At 38.2% G+C, this 15,609-nt stretch overlaps 1 long non-coding RNA gene across 2 annotated transcripts in view; it reads right to left on the reverse strand.

Moving 5' to 3' along the window:
• The window catches only part of LOC141430720 (uncharacterized), a 264,703-nt gene that overhangs the window by 48,787 nt on the left and 200,307 nt on the right, over window positions 1–15,609 (reverse strand). The gene's annotated exons all lie outside the window — the stretch shown is intronic.

Here is a 15,609-nt window from a genome sequence, read left to right on the forward strand (position 1 = left end):
AAAATATCAAGCAATAGGGAGAAAGTGAAAAAATATTGTCAGTGGGCGCCATAACACGTGGTTTCGCGAGGGTCCCGTAGGCTATGGACATAACAATATCCGAGCGAAAATACACACTTCCGACCTTTTTAGAGATGCGTAATGGCGAGACATGGGAGATAATGAATGCGTTATTTATCTACTGGAGATCTGTTGGAGACACAATAGTAGATTGTTGCACCAAGCAGAAAGTTATTTATTATTGCACCGAGTGCCGATTTGGAATTTAAAAAGCACGAGGGCATAATAAATTACTTAATGCGAGGTGCATAATCTGCTTTTCTTTCAACTACTACAGGAATAGTAGACGAAAAAAAAATCATGCTAAACAATTAATAGGAAAGAAATGTCACTAGCACTCGATGATTCCATTTTTGTAAGTTTACATTCGCCAATTTGTTTTTTTTTTTTTTTTTTTTTTTGGCAGTTAGTAGCCAGTAGCAGATATTTTTACCCGCGATCTGTCAAATTTCGGATGAGCGCCAGGTTGGCCAACGAAACACACAAAGTTTTTTTTTAAATATACGGCTACTTACTGTTTTTGGTAGGATTGGTAGCAACAATTTTTTGTATGCAATCTGTCAAATTTCATAAGACCGTCAGGTTGAGCAACCTAACACTAGATTTTTTTACACTATGCAGGCTAATTTTATAGCAAAAATACTTGTGTTACCTCTTTGGTGGTGCAATTAAAAAAAAATCTAAAACAATGCAATAAAGGATTTTCATAAATTTTTTCTGCTCTAGAGCAGAAAAGTCCCGCTTTGTGCTGGGTATTTAGTGCGGTTATGTTGAAATTAAAGCATAGTTGGAAGAAAAATATTATATTCTACGGGCGGGACGACTACCTACAGCACGGTTGTTTTGAAAGTAAACAAATATCGTTTTAAAGCTACGATGCCATAGACAGACAGACTTATAACTGCGTCGGAGGTTAAAAAAGATGATTATGTCACAAAAAAACCCTGTCTCAAAGTTGTCAATTACACGAAGAATGCATCGCATAAACTCGTACTTCGCCTATATGCTCTAATAAACATAGAGTCTAGGCCGTAGGCAGTGCTTGCGCTGCCGTGTTTCGGTGTGAAGAGTAAGACAACCAGTAAAATAGTTCGCACATGATATTCTGTTTTAGTCTTCTAGGCCAGCAACGCATCCCTAATTCTCATATCAGTTGTCCATTCAAATTCAAATTCAAATCATTTATTCAGTAAATAGGCCGCAATGGGCACTTTTACATGTCATTTTTTAAACTATCAGCGCTTTCGGAGAGACCATCATTGCCAAGAAGAATGCACCGCAAGAAACTTGGCAGAAAGTCATTTTTTCAAAATAAAATAATTACAAATAAAATACTTAAAAACTACAGTATACAATTAAAGTTAGTTATTGTTCTGAGAATTCAAGAAAAAAAATACAAAAAAAATACAGGTCCTTTAGTTACAAAACTAAACACTAACTATTATGTGGAAGTGTTGAATGCATATACATTTCAGAATTAAATATCATTTTCATAACTAGTGATGCTCACTGGCCATCAAGAGATATTACGAGTATTTCTCATTAAAAAAATATTACAGATTTAATAAGGTGATCGTCACAATTTCCGTCTCTTGTTAACTGTTATAAGACTTATAAGACCTTTAAGAGCATCTCTACCCTTTAAATATATGAGTAAGCATTAATTTCCGTACCCTCAGACCGGTAGACGCCGCAGGATCATTACTGTCAATAAGTGTGCACGCGCACCTTTGTTCTGTAAGCCCGGTCCGATCCTGATTTATTTCCAACGTAGATTAAACAATTCGGAGAAGCAACACGTCTCTGTGTGACGAGGAGCGTTTTTGTGGAAACAGGGCAGACTTGCGGGATAAGACTTAACACATTATCTTGAATTCACGGGTTGCCTTGCACTTGCCTAATTTGATAATGTGATGTAAATTTCAATTAATGTCATTGAACGATTCTTCACGTTCCTAATCCGCTTCTTTGGAAGGGGCATGCACCCTTAACACCCCTTGTGTAAGATAAGACTATTTCTCAAAAAGTGGTCCATTTTTAAATTTTTCAGTTGTCAACTTATTTAAAAAAAAAAAAGGTTTCCTAACGCTATTTCACCACAAAAAGTAAGTAATATTGTTTTTAAATATATACAAAACCTTGTGGTAAAAGTGATAATCTTTGTTGTTGGATCTATGTAATAGAAAGTATTCATGTAGAACAGTTACAAAATTACGATTTTTTCTTCACAAGATTTCATGACATTTTCCTGACGTCAAGAAATTTTGGATGTTTTATGTAGTTTATGTTTTATGATCTCGTCCTTAGGGTTAATAATTTCTTGACAAAACTGATTTCTTGTCAATTTCATGACGGGACAACTTTTTGAGAAATACTCATAATAGTTATTTTAATAGACATTTTCAATATTACGTTGCCATTGCTATTGCCATCCTAAAATGGAGATGTAGGAGAGAATAATGTTATTAATGTTAAGATTGTTTTTTTTTTATCTTTTTGTATTTTTTATTTCAATTCCAAATTTTTACTTTTACGGTCATCCCGTAAAACCTAAATTGAAAATACAAAATGAAATATAGATACAGAGAAAAACCAGAAAAATAAGACCAGCACTGGGAATCGAACCCAGGTCCTCGGCATTCCGTGCCGCGTGCTATACAACGGTACAGACACGAATTTCCCCTATGCACCACATATCTCAGCTTGTTTGTTTCTTATTTAGCCACTTAAGCAGTGACGCTAGCGACATCTATACCGTAGCCCTCATCGAGAAACTTTCGGCATTCCATTAGAACTAACCGCTCACCCGGACAAGAGAGATTGTTATTAAGCAATCAAATTAAGATTGAAATTTCATTTCAGTTTGTATTTTCAAGTTATTAATGTTTCTCCATCGTATTTTGTCGAATAAGTTCGTATTTTTCTTGCTATCTCAACTAGCTTACGATGTTTACTAATGCTAATTAAGAAAGCAAGATAAATAAATATATCCGCGCGGCGCGCGCGCGCGTGTGTGTGTGGTGTGTGTGTGTGTGTTGTGTGTGTGTGTGTGTGTAACATAAAAAATCCGACTAAATACGATCGAAAAACATTAGTCAATAGATCTGTACTCGTGTGAGCAGTCTGTCTTACATAATTCTACTCTTTGGTGTAGTATTAGTGAGTTAAGCATACCTGCCTTACGTAGCACTATCTCGGGGCCCAGAGGGCACAGGAGGCCGGGCTTGGCGCCATTTTGTTTTTATCTGCATTTTTCATTACAGATCGCTACCGAACTAATCTAAGCTGTGCCTAACGAAGGATTTTAATTAATGGCGGCTCACGTAGGGATTTCGGGTTTTGTTTCGTTTGTTTGATTGTTTTATATACATATACACTTCAGCGTTAGAGAGATATTGTTAGTTTATTCGATGCAGACATGTTACGCTTTTAATCAATAGTTAACAGAACTATGATTGGTTTTTTGGAGTCTTTTTGTATTTTTTATTTCAACTCCAAATTTGTTACTTTTACGGGTATCCCGTGAAACCATATCGAAAATACAAACTGAGACATGGATGCACAGAAAAACCAGAAAAAGAGACCAGCGCTGGGAATCGAACCCAGGTCCTCAGCAATCCGTGCTGCGTGCTATAACCCTACACCACCGCTGGACAGGAATCTAGACACGATTTTTTTCTATGCATACATATCTCAGGTTGCTTATTTCTACTACGCTACTTATGCAGCAGCACTAGCGACATCTATGTTCCGCTCTCATCGAGAGACGTCACATGCATTCGGAACCAACCGCTCACCCAGACAAGAGATGTCGCTACTAAGCAATCAAATTATGATTGGTTTTTTGGAGTCTTTTTGTATTTTTTATTTCAACTCCAAATTTGTTACTTTTACGGGTATCCCGTGAAACCATATCGGACCACCAATAACCATATCAATAGTTAAACTGTTATGTAAAGTCTCTATACATACTAACAGGTTTAAAATCTATGGTAGCATACTGAGGGAAGAAATGTAATATCTACCTACCTAATAAAAATACTACTCTGTCAAAGGCCAGCACAGGCCAGTGACTCTCCTTGAGTTGTTGATATTCATTTCCCATCAGTTCAGATGACCCGCTTGCTCATTGACCTCATATAATAATAAAAAGGCACGCAAAACACGAGCTGTGTTATGTGGGCTCGATAATAAACATTTGCTCCAGATAGTTCACTTATTTGGTTTGCTGAGACACTGTGCATAAAGCACACATAATATTTATCACAACAACTCTTTTAGTTAAGAGTATAGACCCGAGATGGTAGAGTTTTGCAGGTGGTAGGACCTTGTGCAAGGTCCGCCCGGATTGCTACCACCATCTTACTCGCTAATCCTGCCGTGAAGCAGCAGTGCTTGCACTGTTGTGTTTCGGCGTGGAGAGTAAGACAGCCGGTGAAATTACTGGCACTTGAGGTATCCCATCTTAGGCCTCTAGGTTGGCAACGCATCTGCAATACCCCTGGTGTTGCAGATGTTTATGGGCGGTGGTGATCTCTTGCCATCAGGAGACCCACTTGCTCGTTTGCCATCCAGTCGAATAAAAAAAAAAGTCTAAATGCCAGTCAAGCATCAGCAGCTGTTCCTGCGCACCACTTCTGGCTGGAAGGTGTGGTGTTCTGCCGCTTTAGGAAAGCAAGGATAAAAAATTCTAATTAGTTAATTATCTCGTATTAATCCTACGTTACCTTACCTACTCACCTTAAAAAATCTCTATATACATGTATTTTCTGTACTGCTTGCTATGTGTTGGTGTTCAACAAATAGTTATTGTATTGTAGTCTTAAGTAAATGTGTATAGAATTACCATGGTATCTTAAGCCGAGTTTGCATTACACTGCGGTGCTCGATTGACCACTACAAACTCGTTGGCTTTACGGCCTCGCAATGTAATGCAACTTGCACGATTTTTCTTGCAAGTCTAAACTCGGCTTTAGTCTGTTAGTCTCTTGGCTTTTACGGTTATACTGTGTTTATTGAAATAAATTATAAACATCTGACTAAATTAAGGATTTGGGTAAGTACTGTGATTTCATTTTCCACCTATCTGTTCCAAAGTAATGAAATCCAGCTGCCTTCACTTTTTTTTACCTGGAATAAATTCTCGGCAACATGTCGCCGGCGATTTCCATCGGCATGTATCGCAATCGTGCGCATCGCTCAGACAAACCCGCGATATATCACCGCTATTTGTAGCCAGGGCTTAGCTGACAAATTGCGGGGCAGGCGGGAAGGGCCGCTGGTTAAAGTCTCCCTTTTACCCTTTTTAGCCAATGCAGCAAAAGAGGAGGTTCTGTTTTCGTCTGTAACGTACTTTTTTAATCATCTTGATCATGATCAGAGGGTAATCTTGACACTTAATATTCACATTTGGATATTAATTCTTCTTGGATGTACCGTATTCTTAATGAAATCGGTTTATATTAAGACAGTTAATATTTCTAATGTAAGTTATACATATTGAAATTGGATAAATACTCGTAGATAGCTGGATGTCTGGAATATCACTTAGGTTACTATTTATCCCGCTATTCCCCCAGGACAGTGACAAAATCTCAAAATTTCAGCCATTGGGTTTAGAGTCATGATGGACACGGTTGTCTTTAATGCAACGTCGATGAAAACCACCTTCCAATTTTCGGGAATGCAGTAAAATCTGAAAATTTCATTTCAACTACCGGACCTAATTTATTTATTACACCTGCGAAGTATTTGATAAACTACACATGCACCTACGTCAACACCAAAGTGTTTTTCTCTCACTATGTCTACATTCTCTGACAGGAATCCCCTGGGATGGAAGCGATGTAAGGAAGTGACATAAACGTGATGTTTAGAAATGAATACCTATAAAAGCTTGGCTGCACGTTTACGTGATGATAAAAGCATAAGAATTCATACATTTTATTTTTGTGTAGGTACCTGTTTTCTGTATCGCTTATTATACTCAACGGCACAAAATTTGGCCCACTCTCATTGACTTATATTCTACCGTTAGTACATATATATCGATGCCCACTCTAATACAAAATTACCTTTTATTGCATTGTTCATGGATAAAGATTCCTTAAGAAAATAAAGATTGGAAAGACCATGTGGGCTCAATACCATGTCTGAAAATAATAATAAAAATATCAATTATTTCGGAAAGTAAATTCCATTATTAGTAAGAACATTCTTACGCCTAAGTTAGTAGTAAATAAGTATGTATAATTCTTTACTGTACACATGAAATCAACAGACAGTACCTAACAGAAACCGATTTAAAGGTTGTATTGACAGGACAGCCAGGAGGGTAATAATGTTCTTATTTAACTTAAATTAATTACGTACTGTACATACAAACTGCTGATTACACCGTAGTCTTAACCTTGGTTTAAAAGAGTCAAAATGTACGTCAGATTCAAACTAGGTAACGACAAAATCGAGATTGAATTTATTCGTCTGAATGTCTCTTTTTTGCTTCATCATTATCATCATGTCAGCCGGAAGACGTGCACTGCTGACCAGAGGTATTCCCCAAGGATCTCCTCGACTATCAGTTTTGTGCCACTCGCATCCAATGGTTTCCCGCCATCTTTAGATACCATACGTACTCCTTATCCGATGCTTTCACATTTCTCCCTTATAAATATCTTAAGACTTTGAACATATTCTGGAACAAAAGCTGGCGCTAGGAATTCTGCCTCAAATAAACAAGTTCCCAAACAGACAGCGGTTTGAGGCAGTAAATCCGTACCGGACGCGCCACCGGAAACGCCGGCCTGCCGGAAGCGCACCTCATTTCCGGTTTCTCTCCGCCAAAATATTCCCTGAAAGGTATTCGCAACTTAGTTTTCGGGCAACTTTGATTGGGCGTAATTTGCTTGTAACCCTAAAATGGGTGGTTGACCTTCGACATCAGCCATCTTGGGAACGTAGCGGCATGAATAATGATGGATGGAGGAATGAGATGTATTTTCTTGAGTAAGTAAGTCTATAGCGTTATCGCCGTGTATTGACCTATGGCCTTTCAAGCAGATCGCGGATTAATTGGTCTCTCACTTAGAAGTTTGTGAAGTCATCCTTGAAATTTATTACTAGCTTTATGGTGAAGGGAAACGCGTGTGTTGTGTGTGAAGTTACCAATCCGTACTCGGCCCGAGTGGAAACTACAGTCAGTCTTGTAATTTTGGGAAGAGGTTTATGCCCAGCATCCTCTACAGGTACGACCTTTACAGGTTAAAGATAATGAAGCTAAAGTTCAGATTCTATTATAACTTGTCTCACAAGCATACTTAATATAAATTGCAGCATTCAAATTGGGTACAAACATCGCGGCATCGACTCAGTACGCTGCAAGGACTTTGCCATAAAAGCAGTTCTAAAAATCCAGTTTCAGCGGATTGTTGGCATAAAAAATATTAACGACCCTTCCAGTTTTTCTTAATACTTTTTAAGAGCCAAAGTGATTGTAGCCAAGTGTTACCATTTACAACGACGGCCAACAGCGCCCCTCAAGGATTAAACATCTTTTATTGTCTTTGTTAATCTCCGAGAAATACTAAAAAAAACTTTATTGCAAAATGTTTATTGGTAAACAAATAAAATTCAACACCAGAGCCGGCATTGATATTCGAATGTACCATGTCAACTGCGTATACCAAATAGCGTTATATCGAATTACTTGGAATAAATTATTGCAGAAAATGTTGAATACTAAAATTCTATATCGGCCTTTTTATACGCGCGGCTTGTCCCTTGCTCCATACTCTTGTGTCTTGGACAGAAGGTGGGTATTTGGCGTGCGTCGGAGTTCCGATTGACATATATAAGTTGGTAACATAACATCGCATCGGATAGTATTTTGTCTCGCGGTTTACGAGGCGCGCGGCGTCACGCGGGCACAAATAAAAGGTCCTGACGGTGCGTCGGCGCAAGGCATAAGCTTATTAATATTAATTTATTTATTGGGACCCTCAACAATAAGTACACAGTTTCTTTATTACGAACATTGCGTAACAACTTAAAAGCTATGCGTCTTATTAATTACAGAAGATCACAGCATGCGTTAAAGAAGAATACCTACAGGTTGCACGAAAATAAAATAAAAAACTCAGCTTAGTTTGCTAACGCTTAAAATTAAATTACTTGAATTAAAACTATTATTATGATAAATGTAAGTGATTTTTGTTGTATTTATTTTTATTGTGTTTTTTTTTAATTTCCTGGTATGAGTGATTTTTAGCCACCATCAAATGTATTTGAAATTGTATTTACTTCTGATTTATCCAAATTGGATGGGGGGCGTTGATTGCTTTGCATCAGGTGACTGCATGCTGATTTCATCATCATCCCAGCCTATAAACGTCCTACTGCAGGCCACAGGCTCCTCCTTCAGAATGAGAGTGCTTGTGCAGTAGTTCCCACGCGGGCCCAGTTCGGATTGGGAACTTCACACACACCGTTGAATTGCTTTGCAAGTTTGTTGTGCAGGTTTCCTCACGATGTTTTCCTTCACCGTAAGCTCGTGGTAAATTTCAAATGTAATTCCGCATATGAATTTCGAAAAACTCAGAGGTGCGAGCCGGGTTTGAACCCACGATCCTATGCTTGAGAGGCCATAGGTTAAACCACTAGGCCACCACGGCATGCTCATTTGCCCCCTCGTATATAAAAAAAAAACCTCCTAATTTCACTACCTAGTTGAATGGTCCACGTGTGTGAAGACGTGGCTACAGGCTAATAAATTTATACATTATATTTTTAAATATATTATGGGGTAAACCAGCATGTGTGTCACCTGATGGGAAACAATCACTTGCAACACGAGGGGTACCACAGATGCGTTGAGATTTCTTAGGGTTCCGTAGCCAAAATGGCAAAAACGGAACCCTTATAGTTTCGCCATGTCTGTCTGTCTGTCTGTCTGTCGCCTTTGCTCAGGAACTATCAATGTTAGAAAGCTGTAATTTTGAACGAAAATATATGTAAACTATGCCGACAATATGGTATGTACAATATGGTATGTTTTTTTAGAGTACCTCCCATAGACGTAAAGTGGGGTGTTTTTTTTTCTCATCCAATCTTGTATCGTGGGGTATCGTTGGATAGGTCTTTTAAAACCATTACGGGGTTGCTAAAACGGTTTTTCGATTCAGTGATTTGTTTGCAAAATATTCAACTTTAAAGTGCAACCGGTGGGTGGAAAATTTTGAAAAAATTCAGGATGGTAGTAAGTATATCAAACTTACAAGGAAAACTATAACGGTTAAGTTTTCTTAAGAACTATTAGTAGTTTAAGAGTAAATAGCAGCCTAAGATATAAAATATACCTAAACTTGGAAGATTCCGTATAAAATACGAAATCCTTAGAAAAATACTACTTATTTTTTTCGTTATGGCTACGGAACCCTATTTTGCGCGTGTCCGACACGCTCTTGGCCGGTTTTTTTAACGATACTTAAAATTTTAATTTCTCGTGACTTGTTCCACACGTTAATATTATTGTCTGCTGCGTGCAAAATAAAAGTGCACGGGACACGTTCGGCCACAGCTTTATCATCGCGTAATGTTTAAGGCTTCGTGTACTTTGCGGCCTGTCCTTTGGTACAGTGTATACCCTGTACTATGGTGAGAATACTGGCACTTGAGGTATCCCATCTTAGGCCTCTAGGTTGGCAACGCATCTGCAATACCCCTGGTGTTGCAGATGTTTATGGGCGGTGGCGATCTCTTGCCATCAGGAGACCCACATGCTCGTTTTCCATCCAATCGAATAAAAAAAAGCAATTCACTATTTTATTTTACGCTGGGATAGCAGAAGACTCGCAACGTTATTTATTACTGAGGTAAAAGCTTTTCGATTTTTAACGTATATTATGCAAGGTATCTTTAATTAACTCGGGTTCGATTCACGGTCGGGGAAGACATTATAGTTATAGGTATATGATAACCTAACCAATTTAGAAAAGTTGAAAACTCCCCGTCATTTTCATTTCCAAGTTCAATATTTCAAAAACGGCTAAACAGATTTTGATGAACGATGGCTAAGAACCATTTTTGCATGGATAAAAAAATATGAAACATCAATCTGCTGCCTTATTCTCCGCACTGGGACACAACAGTGCGAACACTCAGGCACGAGCTTCGGACAGATTTTACACAAAGACCTACATCTGCGTTTACGTTCCCCTTTAAACAAATGACTGCCGTAATGATAGTACTTTGATAGAGCTATCTTAGAGAGACTCCCAAAGTTTGTCATCCTTTCTGATTCACAAACAGCTCACGCATAATATCGCAGTCAACTCGCACCCGAATGCAGCGAGCGTGTTGTACCGCGGAACGCATTTGATAGCAGTTTTATTCAGCTAGCCAGTTCGCGTGAATGTCTTCATTGCGCTATGCAAATGGCGGCCATAAGCGCCAACGCCATCTAGTGCATAGCAAATACACTTAGTATGCGGGTAACAAATTGTGCTTTTTATGGGTGTTTGATGCATTTCAATTGGTTAGCGCGTAGGATAGATATGCGAGTGCTGCAGGGCTACTACGAAACTCGAAACTCGAAGCCGTGCGGTCCCTCTGTCACTTATACTATTTAATAAGAGAGCGAGAGGGACCGCACGACACGAACTTCGAGTGTCGAGTTTCGTAGTAGCCCTGCAGGTCACTGTTCATTTTATATCATTAGCAATAGAGGTGATAGCAGGGTGTCATCTATTGGGCATTAGCATGTTCAAACACTGGGATATCTTATTACAGAAGTAATCAATGCGAGACGCTACAAAACCGTATTATGTAGGTATTTACTATTTACCTAGCTGCTGCCCGACTGCCTAGAAGGAAAAGCTATAGACCTTTTCCAGTAACTTATGCTAACGCCAACATAAATCTATCGCATATTGTTAAATTTTACATAATTTTTGTTTATTTGTGTTGTGGTAATAAATTGACTCTTTCTTCCTTTCTTTTTTTATTTCTTTTCTTCCTATTACTATTTCTGTGTGTATTGCCAAAGCCTGTTAGAATCAATGAACAAGAACCCTTTGCAAAAACAGAATTTCCCACAAACAACCTCACAGTGAGTGGGTCAACAAATCAAGCCCACACGGTGCACCTACACCGCGATAAATCACGAGCCTACAGTTCAGGCCTTAATATAAACAAGGCCCAGTAATGGGCACTGGAGCCTTATTTCTGTTATTTTTCTGCCGAACGACGGAGAAATTAACAATCAATCAAATCGAGTGCCTTAAGTGCTTTCGGGTCTTGATTTGCGCGTGTTCGCATTGATTCGCGGGACGGCAAAAATTTGGATTGTTTTAAAATTAGGTCCAAATCTGCCCGAATCTGTCCAAGGCTGCCCGAAGGAGGTTTATGTTTTTCGAACGTTTGTATGTATTTTGTTTATTTTATAAAGAGCTTAACAATGTATGTTATCAAACGGGACATTTTTTTAAGGTACTTTTACTTGAAACAGAGTTTTAAACAATTGAAATTTGAGATAAAGTCCAATTTAGACCTGCAAGAAAAATCGTGTAAACGAGTTGCATCACATTGTGCCGCCCGATTGACCATTACAAACTTGTTCGCTTTACGGCATCTTACTTACTGCATAAAAAAGCGTTTTACAACGAGACAGATTATAACTGATTCTTTCTTTTTCGGCCGAAATTTAAACATAAACCGAAATCTCGTTTTGTTTTCGGTTGCCAATACTAGTTTAAGGGTGCCATGCCGTAGTATAACGGGCCCGCGCGCCGCCCTCGCTACGTCCTCTCAGCCCCGTCCCATCTCCCGAAACGCTCTCCTTCTGTAATTGCTAATTAATTTCCATTGTTATGATTATGACGGAATAATGCATATTTTAATTTTGTTCATTATGAGCACCGAAACAAATGAAGAAATTTGTATGCTGTTGACGTCGCTGTGTTTGCTCTTTTGGACGAGATTCGTGTTTTTTACAAGCTTTTATTAAACTTGCGTTAGTATTCGAGCCGTGGTGGTCTAGGGTTTGGCCTCTCAGCAGAGGGTCGTAGGTTTAAACCTGGGTAAAGTAAATGATTTGCACCAAACTTATATAATAGGAATCGTTGTGCAAAATAAATGTTTAAGTTTACTAACTAATGGAATTAAGTTTGAATTATCAATCGTAATCATTTTAGGGTACCCGTACTCGTACGAACGATAGTAAATTATAATATACTTCAATAAAAGTTTAAACAATACGCACCATTCCTAATAAATAAATAAAATCTTACAATTATGTAATCAAATTAAAAATATCCTGAAAGTTTATAAAAAATAACATAAAGTACTGATTACTAATATATCTCGCAACTTAATCACAACTAATATTTATTGCTACAATTAGGTACTTCAACGTTTTGACCACATTGCAGCGGTGCTAACACCGGACACGACACGGACGACGGACCAATATAAAAAAACGTAGAAAATACACACTTGTTCCTTGCCAGTAAAAAAAACTCTCAAGTGCTTAATGCATTTTATCAGCAGGCAGGAAGTTATCAGCAACTTGACGAAAAAAGGGCGCCAAGGTTTTTGCGCTGTTTTTATTTTTTGCTCTGGGCTTGTTTTTTGCGCCGTGATCTATTACTCTTTTTGAATACGCTGTGTTATTTGAGTAGTAAAGTAATGGGTACAATAAATAAACATGGTTTCGGTATGCTGTTAGCCTTAAAAATTCTGCGGGGTTGTTCGATCTAGTCTGCTGCTAAGTTTCTTCATCACACCATTCGCAACCGACTTTTCTATCACCTTCACTACCTTCTTCAATAACAGTCTACTACTCATTTCTTGCGGAACTGCTTACCACGCACTGTGAATCACATACAAAATTAAATTAGCTATTACTGCATACATTTTGGGGCCCGATTTTTTCCGCTCGGTATATTATAAAATTCACAACAGCTGGACATGATTTTTAGGGTTCCGGAGCCAAAATGGCAAAAACGGAACCCTTATAAGTAGTTTCGCCATGTCTGTCTGTCTGTCTGTCCGTCCGTCCGCGGCTTTGCTCAGGGACTATCAATGCTAGAAAGCTGTAATTTTGCACGGATATATATGTAAACTATGCCGACAAAATGGTACAATAAAAAAATCTAAAAAAAATGTTTTCATGGTACCTCCCATAGACGTAAAGTGGGGGTGATTTTTTTTTCTCATCCAACCGTATAGTGTGGATAGGTCTTTTAAAACCATTGGGGGTTTGCAATGACGATTTTTCGATTCAGTGATTAGTTTGCGAAATATTCAACTTTAAAGTGCATGAAAATCGAGCGTCCCCCCCTCTAAAATCTAAACCGGTGGGTGGAAAAATTTGAAAAAAATCAGGATGGTAGTAAGTATATCAAACTTTCAAGAAAAACTATAACACTTAAGTTTTCTTTAGAATTATTACTAGTTTAAGAGTAAATAGCAGCCTAAGGTATAAAATATACCTAAACTATGGAAGATTCCGTATAAAATACGAAAACCTTAGAGAAATATTACTTAATTTTTTCGTAATGGCTACGGAACCCTATTTCGGGCGTGTCCGACACGCTCTTGGCCGGTTTTTTTGCTTTATTTTAGTCTAAACTCATGTAGTAATGGTGACCTGCGCCGGCGACGGCGCGGCGTCGTCAAGTGCAGCAGGTAGCCGATATCTACCCATCTCGAGTGCATCTCAGAATTTCGTTTTTGTTCTCACAGATAAGTTGGGACAACTCAATTTACTAATTGACTTTTTTTTTCAAAAATGCTCGAGTTATCAGCATATGAACGTTAGTCAGACAGATGTAGAGAAGTGTATTAAAATTACAGCCATATCGAAAATACAAACTGAGACATTTTTGCACAGAAAAACCAGAAAAAGAGACCAGCACTGGGAATCGAACCTAGGTGCCCAGCAATCCGTGCTGCGTGCTATAACCCCGACACCACTGCTGGACAGGAATCTAGATACGAATTTTGCCTATGCATACATATCTCAGGTTGCTTATTTCTACTATGCTACTTAAGCAGCAGCACTAGCGACATCTATGTTTCGTCGACAGACGTCACACTCTTTCGGAACTAACCGCTCACCCAGACAAGAGATGTTGCTTAGTAGCAATCAAATTACGATAGGTTTTTTGGAGTCTTTTTGTTTTTTTTTTAATACAAAAAGACTCCTAAAAACCAATCATATTACAGCTGTTTCAGGCAACGATGCAATTTGAAATGCCTTTATATTCAGAAAGTGCTAAACATACTACTCATTTGTATGTGTACCGACCGAACATCTCTGTAACCGATGTTCAAGTGTTCTATTTCTAATGTGGGCACGATATTTTTAAGTAAAAGTGTGCATAAATAATGTCACTTTAAGCTATTACTTCTTCCATTCGTGTTGTACCTACTCCATATGTTTATGAGTTTATTATAGTGTGCGTGTGTTGGTTTGTTATTCCTTCACCTTAAAACAGCTGGACAGATTAAGATGACATTTGGTATATAGGTACATATATGTATAGTCGTATGCCTGGCATAACATATAGGCTACTTTTTACCCTAATATTCCTGCAGGATCCATGTAAGACACCATTTTAACCAGTAATTTTTGGAAATTCCCTTGGTAGGTAATTTAGTAAAATATAATTTAAATTCGACTGCATCATCAGATCTCTAATCGTTTACACAAGCAAAGTCGCGGGTAAAGCTAAGTACTCTATAAAAAGACAACATATTTCTTATATCACAATGCAATAAAATAATAATAAGCTGCTATTTCCAGAACAAACGGACGGAAGGACCACACGCGCGCCGATACGGACAAGTCGATGTAACCCTATGATCTGTGATAGCCGCATAATGGCTCTGTGTGCGCACGCGGTTCGGATTACCCTGCGCCGGCGCACCGCGCGCTGTATTCATAGGCCACGACCTGCTGGACTGGTAATCGATCAATCCCGCTAATATTATAAATTCCAAAATTGGTAAGTCTAAAATAACAATTGACACTAATTGACCTACATAGTCCCAAACTAAGCAAAGCTTGTACTATGGGTACTTAGATAAGCAACGGATAATTATACTTATATTGATAAATAAAAACTTATATACATATTAAACCAACATTCGTATTATTCACACAAATATCTGCCCCGGTCGGGGATCGAACCCGGAACCTCAAGCTTCATAGTCAGGTTCTCTAACCACTAGGCTATTCGTCAGTTTTGTGACGCCCATACCGAGTGTATGAAAAAAAAGTCACAAAAATTACATTTTTGATTAGGACATTTTTTAAACCATCGAATTCCATTGTGTTTTAGATTCTGAGTAGGAAAAACCATATTTTTTTCAAAATTAAAAAAGGAAAGGGTACACTTTTTTTTTGTGAAAATCCCCTTCTACACGGACGGAGTCACGGGAAATAGCTAGTATATCTCTTAAAGAACTTTCACTAAACCTTGCTTCTCTGCTAAAAATCGATTTGTTTGAGCGGAGAAGTAAAGTAACTTCAGACTATTGCCTTAAGGA

This window comes from Choristoneura fumiferana, chromosome 8 (genome assembly GCF_025370935.1).
Source record: "Choristoneura fumiferana chromosome 8, NRCan_CFum_1, whole genome shotgun sequence".
NCBI lineage: Eukaryota > Metazoa > Arthropoda > Insecta > Lepidoptera > Tortricidae > Choristoneura > Choristoneura fumiferana.